Consider the following 4,374-nt stretch of genomic DNA (forward strand, 5'->3'; position numbering starts at 1 on the left):
TGTAAGTGAAAAAATATTTAATTACATCCAAAAATATCTTGTAATAATAACCGAATAAAACATGTAAATATGCAAAACAAACAAAAGCAGAACAGAATACCTGTGTGTTAAAGTGCGTCCTTCGAATGGAGGCAATGAAACAGTACCTACTGGTGGATGGATGTTCTCTGTCCCTCTCCTGCCTCCTCGCTCTACCGCTCCACAGCAGTAAAAACAGTTTGTCGTGACGCGGAGGGACGCACATAGTAGGTATTGAGAACACATTGATGATGAAAGAATATGTAATATAGCATACAAAAAGTAATTTCGTCCCAGGATGAGCGAGATTAGTAGTAAAAAAAAATTATGTTCCGCCTCTCATACGGAAGGAGAACATGAGTCGCTCTCTAAGTTCCAACATATCCACGTCAAGGTCAAAATTGGATCCAACCGTCGACCATGCATGCAACATTACGCATCCCAGAGGCTGTATGTCAGGAGAACATCGTCAGATAGTTCGTTGTCAGTTAGTCGGAGGCTCGGAGCACCAACGTTATTATTCCTCTTGGTTAGTGTCTGAAAGTGGCGAGGTGAAACAGTCCGATTTACGGTCGACGTCTCGAGACCTCTCATGCTCCGAAAGCTGCTCGCTCGACGGGATGGAATTCTTCTTAGGACGGCCTTTGGTTTGGTTGGAGATTCCAATCCTCCTCCTTGTAGGACCTGTACAGTGGAAACGATTCAAGTTTCAGTTTAAACAATTCAACCGTCCGCAATAAAGCGGTTTAGTCCTACCATAAAACCAAGATAATTGACAAGTCATTCTCCTCCTTGTCATATTGTTCATAATAAGAAATAAGAACGTACTATTTTCTTCCATTTCATTCTCCTGTTCTGGTACCAGGTCTTGACTTGTAGTTGACTCAGATCCAGACACTCAGCAAGATCTATTCTACATGAACAAAGACAGAAGCGATTAGAGAGATTTCCTTTAAATTCTCGAATAGCACACTATGACGCTGCCTTGAATTAAAAGCAGTCGATAGTCAATGGTATTAAAGGAGGATATTTTCTTTGGTTTCATCAGTCATAACAGCAGATAAGGCATTTGCATGTTTTTATTTCTGCCTGTCGCCTTTTCCCGCACACATCACCAATAACTGGGCTTGGGGATAAACGAAGTTGATTGAATTCATTTGAATACCTGTCAGGTGTTGAAAGGTACTTTTGTTTCTCAAATCTCTTCTCCAAGCCCATGAGCTGTAGCTCAGTGAAGACTGTCCTGCTCCGTCGGCCCTTTTTGGTCTTGCTGCTGCCGTCGCCGAGGTGCTCCAGTTTGCTTCGGAGGTGGATGTCCAGCGGGAGGTGGTGGGAGGCTGAGCCGTGGTGCAGGCCTGGAGCCCCAGATAGGAGAGCAGAGCCTAACGGTGATCCAAGTGAACAAGAGAGTGGCGACATGGGGAACTTCAGGATACCTGACTGGTCGCCTTCAAAACTGAAAGTCAAAGTCCAACAATATCACATTTAAATAGAATTATTCTAGGGTCTACACAAAGATCATTCATTTAACAATGCCTATAGGCTACACACTTGACTATTAGCTTGGCAATTACAAACTGATGATGACAGTTTCTCTTGGTAAAAATAAAGGTTAACATGAATACAGAGAAATGTTACTAAAACATTTTATTTTATAATATTATTATTATTAGTATTATTGTATTGTTATATCTGTATTATTTTAATAATAGTTAAGTCATGGTAGTATTGTAGCATATTTAAGATATTACATTATATCACGATAGGCCTCGGCCCAATACAACTAAGAATAATTTAATTGTAAAATGGTATTGTATTTATTTAATAATTATGGTAATACTTATAACAATAGTTATATTATTATAAACATTATAGATGTATATTCGTATTAACGTTGAACATATAATTTCATTAATGTCATATGTAACCAAATGCATCTACTTTCTAGTCGAAATATTGACACGCAAAGTGACTTCACACTCCAACTCTCTTAGTGTTTTTTCACTCACCAACACAATTTCCCTGAGCCAAATTCATATGACCCATATGACTGCTGAAATGCATAAATAGTGGTATTCGATAAACAAGGACTAGTTTACAAATCGCATGACCAATCAATGTAAACACGTGTAAATGTTCTGGCCTTTCTAGGGAGTTTTTCCTAGCCACCGTGCTTCTACACCTGCATTGCTTGCTGTTTGTGGTTTTCGGCTGGGTTACTGTACAGCACTTTGTGACATCAGCTGATGTAAGAAGGGCTTAATAAATACATTTGACTGATTGATTGATAATACTACACTGGAAAAAGAACATGAGTCCAATACTCTGAAGGCAGAGAGACCCTGCGTGAAACTTAAGGCCCGCAAGCCCTTTCTAAAGTCTGGTGACCCAGTGTGAACATTCGCTCGAGTGGAAACATTCACAAGACAAACTTGTCTACATTTTTGATACAGCAATATATACTTTAGAAACCTTAAAGATCCAATGAAATTACAATGTTGTTTTTGAAATACGGTGACTAAATTAGGGTGCCCGAATGGAGCAGCGGTCTAAAACGATGCAGTGCAGGCGTCCCTGGTTCGTATCCAGGCTGTATCACATCCGGCCGTGATAGGGAGTCCCAATTGGCCAGGGTAGGCCGTCATTGTAAATGAGAATTTGTTCTTAACGGACTCTCCTGGTTAAATAAAAAGGCACGCACTGGTAACGCGCTTATTTTGGGGTGCATGGTTGACCTTTGCCCTATAACCTACCATTTGTAGCCTATATATACACATTTAAACGTTCCTAGATCGTGCACTTCCAATAAGTAAATAATACCAGAAACACAAATGTAAACAGGCTCATATTTAAAGATGCATTAAATCAACTTATTTTACGAGCGCCATTTGGGACAATTACTGCCTGAACGAATCAAAAGCATTCATCTGGAGTAGGGTTTCCCAAACTCGGTCCTGGTCTAGAGAAGACTATATAACAAAGACTTATTGCAAATACAATCACATTTTTCGGGTACACACCTCCATCTTAAAACAAGCTAGAATCAAAAGCAGTGCATCTTACCCAGGTGGTTGTGGTATGGCCGTGCCGATAACAGAGCTTGTACTCCGAACTTGAGCAGCTCCCCTGCCGGGGTAGACATCTTATGGTCCGGGTGGTCGGTCAGAATCTCTTCGATCATGAAGCTCCGGTAGCGATGTGAGTGGGAGCGGTGGTCGTTGTAAGCCTCCGGAAGATAGTAGTGAGCCCCCAAGTCCAAGGGATGCTGCATGGTTCAGTTCGGTCAGCGGGAGAGACCGAGTGCAATAAAAACGTTAATTTTTCTTCCTCCTTGGGTAGTCTAGCTATACCGTAGAGACATGCAATCACATTTAAACAGCCGTCCCTTCTCACTTTACAACTCTGGGATGGAATAAATCACTCGGGTGCAGGGCTGGAAGTTAACATTCTCAACTGGACACTGAAATAAGCCCGTCCTGATTCTGCCTGGTGGCTGAATCAAACCGTTTCTTTGCTAAAACCCAACTATGGAGATTGCAATATGGAACCAAACGCCCTCAAAGTGTCATCATAACGTTTAATTTCCGGCCAATATCAAGTAATGCAGTCTACCCCTGTTTACTGTAGGCTATAGCGTCACCGAGAGTATGCATGGAGCAGTTCAAGGCTTATAAGAGAGTTCCCTTTCTATGCTCCTCCCCTCCTTAGACGAGCCAGCCTCTCAGACCCGAGGAAGGAAGGAAACATCTATTAACACTACTTTGCATGCTAAAATAGGCAAATTATTTAAGCAAATTAGTAGGCATGTATTTGGTTTGGACATATTAGCCTGCCTATCTACTCTTGACCAGAGAAAGCAAGAAAGAAGATTTATTGTACACAATGTTGAAGGAATGATGTGAGATGGTCAATGTTGAAGGAATGCAGGTGTGAGATGGTCAATGTTGAAGGAATGCTGGTGTGAGATGGTCAATGTTGAAGGAATGCTGGTGTGAGATGGTCCATGTTGAAGGAATGCTGGTGTGAGATGGTCCATGTTGAAGGAATGCTGGGTGAGATGGTCAATGTTGAAGGAATGCTGGTGTGAGATGGTCAATGTTGAAGGAATGCTGGTGAGATGGTCAATGTTGAAGGAATGCTGGTGTGAGATGGTCAATGTTGAAGGAATGCTGGTGTGAGATGGTCAATGTTGAAGGAATGCAGGTGTGAGATGGTCAATGTTGAAGGAATGCTGGTGTGAGATGGTCAATGTTGAAGGAATGCAGGTGTGAGATGGTCAATGTTGAAGGAATGCTGGTGTGAGATGGTCAATGTTGAAGGAATGCAGGTGTGAGATGGTCAATGTTGAAGGAATGC

General features: G+C 41.7%; 1 pseudogene; it reads right to left on the reverse strand.

Annotated features, from left to right (window-relative positions):
* Window positions 1-436: 436 nt before the first annotated feature.
* LOC127922660 (homeobox protein BarH-like 1) lies at window positions 437-3,658 on the reverse strand (annotated as a pseudogene).
* Between the last annotated feature and the right edge of the window lie 716 nt (window positions 3,659-4,374).

Source organism: Oncorhynchus keta, unplaced genomic scaffold, assembly GCF_023373465.1.
Source record: "Oncorhynchus keta strain PuntledgeMale-10-30-2019 unplaced genomic scaffold, Oket_V2 Un_contig_26601_pilon_pilon, whole genome shotgun sequence".
Lineage (NCBI taxonomy): Eukaryota > Metazoa > Chordata > Actinopteri > Salmoniformes > Salmonidae > Oncorhynchus > Oncorhynchus keta.